Raw genomic sequence first — 11,378 nt, 5'->3', positions numbered from 1 at the left:
GTTCCCTGCCCAGGAGCACAGAGCCCAGGGTGCGCGGGCACCCGCACCCCACATGCTCCTTGCGAGAGGCAGGCTCTGGGCTGCCCCCGGCCCCTCCGTGCGGGGAGCCCCCGCCCCGCGAGCCCAACAGCACCAGCTTCCCCCGGTGTCCTCAGCACCACCCCGCGGGGTTGCTCCTGGGGAGAGAAGGGAAGATTGCAAGGGACGCCCAGAGCTCCTCTGTGTGGCAGGGCCGAGGGAGCCGGCGCTGCCCAAGCACGGGAGGCGCAGGGATGCTTGTCACGGAAAAGGGATGCCTACCTGGAGGAGAGATGCGTAGCGGGGAGCCAGGAGAGATGCTTGCAGGGCAGGAGGAATGCATGCACGGAGGTGGGATGCGCACAGGGCAGGAGGTGGGACACACGCAGGACACGAGGGATGCCGGCAGGGGAGGGCAGGGGGGGGCAGCCCAGCGGCGGCCGGGACGGGGGCGCGCCCCGGCAGCGGCCGCAGCCCCGCCCCGCCCTGAGTGACTCCGCGCCCGCCTAATCGCCGCGCCGGGACCCCGTGATGTGCAGGCGGGCGGCCCAATCCGGCCGGGGCGGCGGGGCTGCGGCGCGCCGAGCGCGGGCAGCGGCGCTGGGGCACGGCTCGGCTCGGCACGGCGGCTCGGCGCGGCGCACCGGCGGTGAGTGCTCCGGGCAGCTCTGCCAGCGCGGCCCCAACTTGGGGAAAGTTTGGCGGCGCTCGCCCCGCCACCCGGGCGTGCGGCCGGCCCGGGCGGAGCATCCCGGCGGCGGGGCGGGAGGCGCCGCCCGGCTCCGCGGGGCCCGGCCCGGCCCTGGCCGCCGCCCGCCTCCGCTCCCGGGCGGCAGCCCCCGCGCCCCGGGGAGGGGGGTGGGGGTGGGGTGGGTGTCCCGGGGCGGGCGCGGAGCCCAGCGCGCACCGGTGCCCGCCGGGACGCGGAGTACGTGTCCGCGCTCCCGCCGCCCCTCCCCGCCCGCCCGCGGCGGTGAAACGGCACTTGTGTGATTCACCCCCGCGGGACGGTTCGCCCCGGGCTGAGCCGGGCCGCGGCGAGCCCCGGAGCGGGGCTTTGTGCGGGCTGCTGGAAGCGCCGCCGGGCAGGGGGGCAGGGGAGGGGAGGTGCCGCTTCCCGCCGCGGGCTCCCGCGGGGCCGCGCCGAAAAGGGGCTTCGGCTCGCGCTTACCCCTCTCCCGCGTGCAGGGTAGCGTTCGCGGCAGCAGAAAATCGTGAGGGAATTGGAGCCGGCTTCTCATCTAATTGAAGCGGTGATAAAGCGAACTAGCGGGACAGCTGTGTGGATTTATTTTTATACATCTCTAATTTGGGCCGGGAGAGGAAGTGTCACCCTGCTCCCCCGAACAATGGCTTCTTGTTGGGAGCCTGCGAAGGGAAGGGGAAGAGCAGGGAATTTTTCAGGAGGTGAAGCTTTAGGCTTTCCTTTGCATAGGAAAGGCTGGGGCATGCTGGTGCTGGCTGTAAGTGTTCGGATGGACAGCATCGAGTCCTGCCGGACTTGCTGTTACAGAGGTAACAAGCTGCAGGCATGACTCCTCTCCAGTTGTAAGTTTTTATCGAAGTGGAAGTAGTGGTGAGGCATGTGGATGGGGATCTAACCTCCAGTTAATGCTTCCTCGGGACAGGGGCTGCGTGCGTCTGCTCTGTAATAGCATTCATACCTTCAAGCAGAGCATCACTTGAACTCATGTATTTCTTTTCAGGAGAGCTGTTGGTATAGCTCTGAGCAAATGCCATTGAATCAGCCTCTGAGGTTGTTATTGCTGTTACACAATCCCAGTGGAATGCATGTGCACATGAGAGCTGGGCTTCCTGTTTTTGGTCAGTCTGTAGAAAAGACTATCAAAGATAATAGATATCTTGGATAAATTGCTTTTGCATGAGAACTTGGAGGCATTGTTCAACCAGTAACACTTGTGACTTCTCCAGTGAGTCTGGTAACCTGAGAAGAAAAACTCCTTAATGCTGGGAGTTTTGCTCAGAGTAACTTTAAAGACAACAGCTGGAACCTGGATATAAAGAGGGAATAGTTACAGAGATCAACATGTGTTAGTGCTGTGCATAATGACGGATAGAAATTCAATCTATTTTGAAAAGAAATCTTGTGCAGAGAGGAGCTGCTGGTAGTTTGTCAGTGGAGAGCAGTGTTTCAGAGGGATTAGTGGACACAAGGCGAGTCCCCTGGGTGCAATATTCTGTAGCTGATTCCTGCCCTGGGGGTGTCTGATGGGGTGTGTGCGTGCAGAGAACTTAAATTCCAGATCTGCTGGTTTACGTCTGAATAACTCTTTAAAAAAAAAAAATTATGTTATAAAATAATTTGCTAAGAGAAATCTTTTTGAAACACTGCTGTTAATCTTGCCAAAAGTTTAACAATTTGAGGATGTTGCTTGGTTGTAACCAAGCTCCTTTGAAGGAATTCTCTGCTTGTGAAAGATGAATTACTCATTCTTTGTCTGGGTTAAGAGATCATAATGTGATTACTAAACTCGGTTATTCAGTGCTAGATATAAAGAATGATGCCTAACCAGGGTCCTTGTTCTCTTATCAAAACTAATCTGGCCAAGTTTGTCCTCCTATAAAGCACAAACATCTCCCCAGATTAAAGAATGTCCAAAACTCCAGAAACCTATTTACTAGTCTTGGCTAGATTAGCTTCACAGTGGGGAGGGGTGTGGGGACTGACGACTTCATTAGGTATTCAGCTGATGGATGATCGGATTTGGGATAAATGTGGAGGATATCCTTCCCCTGGGGCTCCCTTACTGAATTCTCTGCTCTGGGTTTCAATTGTTGTGAGATTAAGATGGTGAGTGAAGGAATTGCAGCCTTCTTAAATGGGTTTGCTGCCGAATCCACTCATGTGGGATCTTCTAGTAACTCTTTCCTGTGTTTACTTGGCTCTCTAGTGCAGCAGATCAACTGGCTTTAGAGAAGTGGAAGCACAACAGTTCTGACTTGAAGGAAGCAAATGAGAGTGCTACTCAATGATTGATTGAAAAGGATGTTAGTAATTCAGTAACCTTGCTTAAGCAGCTGCCAGTGATCCAGGTGCTTTGTGAATAGCTTTATAGGTAAACTTCGTGTTGGAAGTACTGTCTCTGTATTTTGTGTAGTAAAACAGCACGTGCTCCACTTCTCAGAGCATCAGCGCAGGAGTTGCATTTGTGCTAATGTGTGTAGTGTATCAGGAGACGAGAGGTGCTTTTCTTTTTACATGATTGGCAGTGCATGCAGGGAGGGTGTGCCCATCACTTTTCTATATAGGTATTTTAATCCACTTCCTTATCAAAGTAGGTGATAGTGATCAGTTGTAAGTACACCTGATCACTTATGCAAGCTTCATTTAGCACTTGAGGTTGTCTTGGTGGTGATTTTTCAGGTGGTGGTAGTTTATTTGGTGATGTTCCCCAAGTACCCCCTACCTGTGTTCTTGGTGACCTCTTCTACGTAGCATTAAATGACAGGTGGTGAAACACAGAGTCTGGGTTTTCAGCAAAACCAAAGACCAAGTGAGTTTTCAGGTGGGGTTTTTTTTTTTCAGTGTTTCTTTTTTCCCCAGTGTTTTTTTTCTTTCTTTTTTCTTTCTTTGTTCTTTTCTTTTTTTCTTTCCTTAATGTTACAACGTTTTTAATCTCTTTCCTTCTTAAAATGCTGAGTGCTGTGGGTCCGAATCCTTTGAGGACATTTGTCCCTCTTTAGATACAGACCTGTAAGTTTGATTTGTTTTTTTATTTATTTTTGCATGTGAACTGCCTGTGGCAGAGATGGTAACGCAGTGCCTGGCCTGTTCGCGTTATTCCAGCACAGTTTCATATAGATCCAGCGGTGCCCTGCGAAGCGGTGTCCCAGCTCCCTAGCTGGTGTTCAAGGGTGGCTCCTGACCTGCCATGTTGGGAGGCAGGTTAATCCTGTGCAGGCACATGGTGATGCTTCTGGTTGAGAAGAGAGTTGGAAAGCAGATGTGGAGAAGGAAGGACAGAGATGTCAACTGCTACAGTGTTGCTTTGCAGTTTGCAGAAACAGGTGAAATGTTTGTGGCTACAACTTGGTTTTTATCTGTGTGCCACAGAGTAGCGATAAACAGCAAAAGCAACATGGTCTAAGTTGGTGTTTTGTTCGGGCTTTGAATACGACCCTTGGCTCCCTGTATGTTGAAGCAGTAATTCAGCACAGAAAAGCAGATTCTTATGTCTCAGTGCCAGCTGTTTAAACATGTGACTGACAAGCTATCACCCTGCATGGTGCAATAACAGATATTAATTTTTAACTTGTTAGTTACTACTGAGAAGTTCCTTGTTATATTGCAAATAGCCACAATAGCATGTGTTAATATTTATTAAGTAATTACTGACACTTGCATACTTAGTACTGTTTGAACTAGGTACTAATATGTATTAAGTATTCTGTGTATCTCTTTGGACACTGAGCTCATAGAGTAATTATAGTTGCTAATTACATCAAGAAAGCCAAGCATGAATCCAGAAACTTCTACAACCAGATCTGTGTGAAAGGTACAGTTAAATACTGAATTTAAAAAGTTTACCAAATAACCTTAATGCATGTGAGGAGCAAAATATTCCTGAATATATTTTCAAGTACACTGCAAAACTGAGACCAACTCTTTTAATGACAGTGATGCAAGGTTATATTAAATCAGTATTTGTTTGGTTACTCTAATGAATGTCACAACATCACCTTGCTTTTTGCTATCCCTGGTCTCTAAACCCTTTGACGGGTATCTGTTGACGTCTTTGCACGTACATTCTTGTTGGCACTTTGGGAATTGGATTATTGCACAAGCAGCAGTGGCTGTGTTTGTGGTGAGTAGGTCTCGGCTGAGCTCTGCCTGCAGTGCTGCTGGTGGCAGGGTACATGGAAGGACAGTTTCACCTCTAATCTTCCCAGAGAGTCACTCAGGCTCTAACACAGGACCAGCTTTCCCTGCTTGCACCGTTAAAGCCCTTTTTCATCCTGGAGGTACCTGTTACGCTTGGTGCTGGTAGATGGATAGGTGGGAAGGGTGAGAGGTGTGATCTCATGATTGAAGGCAGTTGGGTCGGTGGTCTAATATCTGGGCTCTGGGTGGTGTGGCTGGGAGAATTGATGCTAACTGGCCATCCTGGAGGTCCTCTGAGCAGCGGCAGCTCAGCTGCCAGTGACTGGGTGGCTGTAATCATGTTCAGCCGTGTGACTGCTGACCATGAATGCGCTACTGTTGTGTCCTCTGCTCCACACACTTGGGTTTGGGTGTTCATATGGGCATACTGTCTCTCTTGGATTTATTGTATGGCAGGGAATTAAAAGTAGGTACCCCAGAATGGTCAGTGCTGGGAGTGGGTATGGGGCGGGTGGCGCTCAGACACAGCAGCATTTAGTATAGCTTCAGTCTTGGCAGCTGCCTACTTCATACTCTTCAATGCTGAAGTTGTAGGTGACGGGTCAGGATTGTCCTGTCCGTCCTCACTAGTGTTTCCGGCCCTGGATGTTCTTCCTGCCTCTAGGTCAGTTTTTCCTGAAGTGGAAACTTCGATAATGCCTCTCCATCACGTTCTGTGCACGAAGTAGGAGATTTCTCACAGGCCATGCTGCAGCGGTCCAAGTGAATCTTGCAGCACAGAACGTGATGGAGAGCTGTTGTGTGCAGATCCCTTTCCTGAGTGACGGGCTAGGTTAGGTGTATATTTCTTCCACTTTACTAGCAAGCAATATGAGCCTGGCTGGATGGCATTGTAACACTGTGCCATCAGCATGGGGACAGGGAATCCCAGCTATCAGAAATCCTCCTGCACCGTCTCGCTGTGCTGCAGCTCCCAGCCCACCCAGTCTCCCTTGGTACATCTCATCTGCACCCAGGGTTGGATGTGCAGTGGCACTGAGTATGTGCTGCCTGTGGACAGAGGGGTGCCCACCCTTCTAATTGATGATCAAAGAGATTATTTGATTACAGCCAAAAGATGGGAATCGTGAGTGTGTGTGGCTGCAGAGCCCAACCTCGGGCAGTAGATGCTGTGTCTGAGATTTCAGGATCACACCAAATACCTGTGTGATAAGTTGTTGGTGTACCCTATGGGATCTGCCAGCCATGTAATGAGCAACCTGTCTTCTCGTACTGCCTGACCAAGAAAACATGATGAATTGACGGAGCTGGAAGACAGAAGTCTCTACTTAAAAGGGCTGCAGAGTGGGGGTGGGAGGAGAGGACATGCCCATCTGCTCTCTGCTAATACCGTGCTCTTTGATCTGGAGGTGGTGGCATTGGAGGTAATTGAGCTCTTCCCCGCAGTGGGCACGTGTGACATCAGTGCTGCTAACAGGCAGCTGCCCTGACAGCGGGGCTGCCTCCTTGGCCTGGCCTACCCTCTCCCAGCAGGTCTGTTCCCATCAGAGGGGTGTGGACCTCCCTGGACAGGGTGCTGAGCCGTGGTGGCCAGCGCCGTGCGTGGCCAGGGCACTCAGTCGCTGTGGCATCTGCCGGTCTCCTGGGAATATGTAGTCTGTTGGCTTTTTTGGTAATGGATTAAAAATGCCAAGAATGACAAGCAGGTCCTGTCTGGCCTGCTTGGAAGAATTATAATGTTTGTATCATCTAACACCTAGTGTTTCATGTCTGGGTTTTGTGGTTTAACGCTTGAGCTACTGAAGGCTAGTTTTGTCACTGGGGTTGTGAGTGGCATGATGATGAAGAGGTAGACTCCGTGTCCCCAGGAGAGTTGCTATCAGCAGAGACAGAGCTATGGAGAGCCATTCGTTCCCTTTTGTTTGTTTTGCTGTTTGATTCCTGTTAGTTTATCTCCACCTTTCAGCAGCTGTGAACCATGAGGGTGACCGCTGTCTGCAGAAATGCAGCATCCCTGGCAGGTGGGCTGCTTGCCTTAGGTCCCCTTCCTTGTGTCCCCCTGTGCGGGCAGGTCTGTGCTCTCCAGCGCCCTGTGCTGGGGGGTAAGCTGCGTGTTCCTGGGGGTGAATTAGCTCCTCCTGCAACACCCAGGCTGTCCCTGCAGGGCACAGCGGCCTGTGCACTACTGACATTTGGGAATCGGTATGGAAGAAGTGAAATAATTACTGGTGTGACATGCATCTGAGGATGTGGGGAGTAGGACAACTCTCTGAAATGGGAGCTCTGTTTAGGGCTGCTGCTGATTGCTCATGTCAATCCCCATGGACCAGATGCTTCTAACTAGTCTCCTTGTCTCATTTCCTTCTCTGAAATGCTTACAGCTGTTTCTTCTGCCTCTTCAGTAGGTTTTTTGTTCCTGCAAAGAGTGACAGCTCACAGATGCTGCTGGGAGTCCCCATTGCATAGCTGGGAAGAGAGACTATTACTGTGATCTTCAAGAGAAGCTAAGGTGTAGTATCTCTACAGGAAGCCTAATTTCTGATGTTTTGAAGTAAGCTTTTTGTTTCTTTTTTCTTTTTAAAGCTGAAAATAGTTTGCGGTCTCATTCACTGTTTCCCTGTCACATACTGAGAGATGGAAGCGAGAGCGCAGGTAGTTGGTGTTGTTACTTATGGGTGGAACAAGGGAGGAAGAAGTGATATTGGCCATGAACATATCTAGTGTTAAGAGGCATTCAGCATCCAGTCTTGCCGTTATGTTTATAAAATCTGGGTTGAACTTCAGTGTTATTTAAGTGTTGGCTTTTTTCCCAAGAAGTCCATAACTGAAATGGTAGCAGCGCTTGAGGTTCATCATTTCTGGTCCTCCACTTAGCCCAGTGTACCATTTCTTCTGTTTTGCCCTTTTTGCATTCTGCCAAAAGAAGCAATTGTAGACTTATGTAGCAGGGTTAATAATCCAGCCCTGGTCAGGTAAAGAGGGTGCTCTAGGGATGCTGATGCCTATGTGAGTGTTGCACAGTTTATGGATGGATGTTAAAGGGGCATCTGAACACAGTGAGAGAAGCTATATGTACCTTGTTTTAGGGCAATGACATGTGTACTGTAAGGAAGGGGGGGATTAATAAGTCAAAGCAAATGGTTGTGTTGGGTTGGCTTGAATGCCAAGTTGAGACAGTACCTGTAACAAATTAAATGTGGTATGTTTATGTAGGAAGTCTGTGTGATCTTGGGCTCATTTAGGTACTAAGGGCAGAAATGTTTTGTGTGCTCTTATTGGGTTGGATATCTGTTGGTCATAAACCCTAAATAACTAAAACTTCTCTTATTTTCCAATCCTCAGGTCACTTTGGTGACTCTGCTTTGCCATTTTTGCAGTCCCAGCATCACAAAAGAATAAGGTGTCTCAACAGCTGTTGCACTGCTGTCTGAGACAGGAAACCTTATTTTATAGGTGGTATGTCCATGGCTGGTGACCATTTCCCTGCCTTGTCCTCCCAAGGGTGTCTCTGTTGTGCAAGGAGTCACAGGTTGGCTCTTCCTCCTGTACAAAATATACTGGGGCTGTACTCAGCCCATGTTATAAATGATACTTTATAAACTGCTGTAGGAAATGGAAAATAAAGTAATCCTGATTTGTGTTCTCTTAGAGCCCTGTTCTTTAGACCAAAATACACAGGATAAGTCTGGCCCTTCCCTCTATTCACTTTTCATAGCCTCCTTTGTTTTTAATTTATATATCTTTTTATTCTAAATTCTTCCTATCCCCAAAATAGAACAGACATCAGCCTGCAAGCAAAGGTTGCCAGACATTGGTCTAGTGGATTATAGTGGCTTTCTGGCCTGGTTGGAGACTGAGCCCCACCCTACGTAGGCTTGGATTAAAAATAGCCTTTCTTTTCAGCAGGCTGAAAACTGTACACAACATGTTCAGATCTTGGTTTCTGGGCACTGGCAGCCACAGGAAGCCCTTCAGCTGTAAAAATACATCAGAAAACCTGTTTGCTGCTAATTAATCTGAAAGTGCGAAGGTGACTGGTGTCAGCTGAGTGTCTGACTGCCAGCCACGTAGTTATTGAGTAACGTTTTAGCCATGCTTCTTGCAGGACCTGAAAGAGTTGAAAACTGTAGACCACAGGTTCTGTAGTCCAGTGGCCTGGAAAGAGCCCATGGTCCATCCTTGTTAGTGGAGAGAGTTGGCTGGATGGGATGAAGAGATGAATGGATGCCGTATAGCTAAGCCTCGGGCAGGAAGCAGTCAAGGCCTTTTTTGATTCCTTAAATGCCTATCTTGGCTTAGGCAGTTGTTAAGAAAACACCGGCAGAAGCTCTTATGCTTCATTACCTATGATGGTAGCACCTTAGAGCAATAGCAAGGTGTCTCATGGGTAGCAGGAGGACCCAGAGGCTCTGTGCTCTGGGGGGAGTGTTTGGGGAAGAAGCGGTTCCCAAGTGGGAGGTGCTTTCATGGAGGAAGGTCCAGCAGATATGCAGATCACTAGCTCTAGGAAGGAAGGACAGAGGTCTGGCCAGCTGAAAATTAAGGCAAGTGCTTCCTATGACTACTCTGCTGCCTGGGTGTATGAGCTTGGCAGGGAGTTGGGTAAAAAAGGGCTGATTTGATGGCTGGAGGCCATGCATTGAAGGGGAGATAGCAATCCTGGCCTAAAAACACAGCCTTTTATTTTTTTGCCTTCATGTTGACCAGCTTTTTGATGCCAGGCAAAAAGAACAGCAACATTTGGGGCTGCACTAGACATTAGGCTGCCAGTTTAAATATGTCCCAGCTCAAGTACTGTGGGGAGAAGTACAAGGGCCAGGAGGCTGCGTTTGCCCCACAGCCTCCGGTTCAGTGCTGTCTGTCCAGACCTGAGCTGCACACTCCTCTCTTATAAAACAGAAAAAAACATTAAGGGCAAGAGGTTTACCAGCGTTTGGTGTGGTGACCTCATTCTCAGACTGATCACTGGAAAAGCCAAGCCTCTAAACCAAGACTTCTCAGGCAAGTCAGAACGGTTGGCCATGGGATAGCACAAGGGAAGAGTCGAGTGACTCCTTGCTCTGGGCATCTGTTTTCTGCCTCATGAACCTCAACTGTTGACTTCTTGCGTTGTTTAATTTGTTTTCCACTGTCCTTGGCCATGGTTGTGTGAGGCAGCAAGTTGTTTTACAGGGTGGTAGAAAATGCCAGCAGGCTCCTGCCTGCTCTGTGGGGGAAGGAAGCATGCGATCCATCCGGGATGTGGAAGCAGGTGGTGCTGCCTAGCTATTGAAGCCATAAGCCTTCAAGCAACTGAAGCTGTAAGCTTAGCCATAGACCTCTATGGCTGTTTAGGGCTGGGCTGGGAATAAATGAACAGGGGAGCATGATGGGAGGAGGGCAGGGAGTGTCTGCTCATTGTCTGTTCCGTGTCTGTTTGCAACTAGCATGCTTTGTGGCCCTGGAATGGTTTACGTGACCTTGTTGATCAAGTGTCTCACTGAAATGCCTTTTTCTCTTCAATTTTTGTAGACTCTGCCTTGGCCTGTTCAGTTTCAGGTTTTTCTATTCTAGACTAGACTGTAAAAAAAACTTTAAAATGTGAAATATTGTGTCTTATGAAACTGCTGTAAACAGTCATGAAACTTGCTGTAGAAAGACACTAGAAGGATTTTGATTCTCCCAAAGCCTAGGGACAGAGTCTTCGGCCATTGTCTCACTCAGTTGCATGTTTTTATTTCAGCTGTGAGTCAAGGGACTATTTGTTCATATCTCAAATTCTTAACTGCAGGAGTCAGTTCTTCCCACTTTGTCTTTATTACAGCGTTTCCTCTAGGAAAAGCGAACTTTTCTTGCAGAAAAAAAGCTAACTAGGCTGCTTTTTAAAATTGTATAAATACAGGAACTTAAGCAAGGCAATGTGAACCCTTGCCCACTGCAGGGTCAGGTCAAGACAAGGAAAAGCCTGCAAAACGCCAAACTGTGAAACAAGGACAAAGAAGCAAATCTGGTACTCTGGGAGATGAGACAGGCTGAATAACATCAGAAGTGCTGCTGTCCTGTATCAGTGTTTCCAGTATCAGGTGCTGAATGAGGTGGTGATTCAGGGAGATCCTGTGTTTTACAGGAGGTGTCAGTGACCGCTGGTGCAGTACCTGGGGAGGGCTCGCCCCCGGGGTGCAGTAGGTAATCCTGCCCCTGACCCAGGTCCTGTTAGTGCAGCTTCTGCCAGAGCTTTGTTTGCTAGAACTGCTTCTGTTGCCTGAGCTCCAGATGACGGGGAGACTGTCTTGCTAGGGAGGAAAAAAAAAAAAAGAATTAATTGCAGAGCTCTAGGGACATCCTCTTGGATTCCTGCTGAAATTGTTTTGCCTCACTGAGATGGTGTGAAGTGAAGCCTAAGAAATATCCTCTTTGTTTTCCTTTGCCTTTTTTCTGAAGATCAACATATGAAAAGTATTTTGATACTAGAAGGAAAATAGGAAGGAGTGTGATTCTACCATCAATTTATATATATGGGACTGATTTTTTGCCAATA

The 11,378-nt window shown here is 49.0% G+C and overlaps 1 protein-coding gene across 5 annotated transcripts in view; it reads left to right on the top strand.

Moving 5' to 3' along the window:
* Positions 1-528: 528 nt before the first annotated feature.
* The window catches only part of PLS3 (plastin 3), a 53,826-nt gene continuing 42,976 nt past the window's right edge, over positions 529-11,378 (top strand). Inside the window, exons 1-2 of one of the 5 annotated variants that reach the window (XM_064463004.1) lie at positions 529-667; positions 7,264-7,370. The gene's annotated coding sequence lies outside the window, so the exon portion shown is untranslated. Of the gene's footprint in view, positions 668-7,263; positions 7,413-11,378 lie in introns of all 5 variants that reach the window. The other 4 variants (XM_064463002.1, XM_064463006.1, XM_064463003.1 and 1 more) reach the window with 4 other exon arrangements.

This window comes from Phalacrocorax carbo, chromosome 11 (genome assembly GCF_963921805.1).
Source record: "Phalacrocorax carbo chromosome 11, bPhaCar2.1, whole genome shotgun sequence".
Classification (NCBI taxonomy): Eukaryota; Metazoa; Chordata; class Aves; order Suliformes; family Phalacrocoracidae; genus Phalacrocorax; species Phalacrocorax carbo.
The sequence above is the reverse complement of the archived record's forward strand: the minus strand, read 5'-3'. Positions and strand labels throughout refer to the sequence as shown.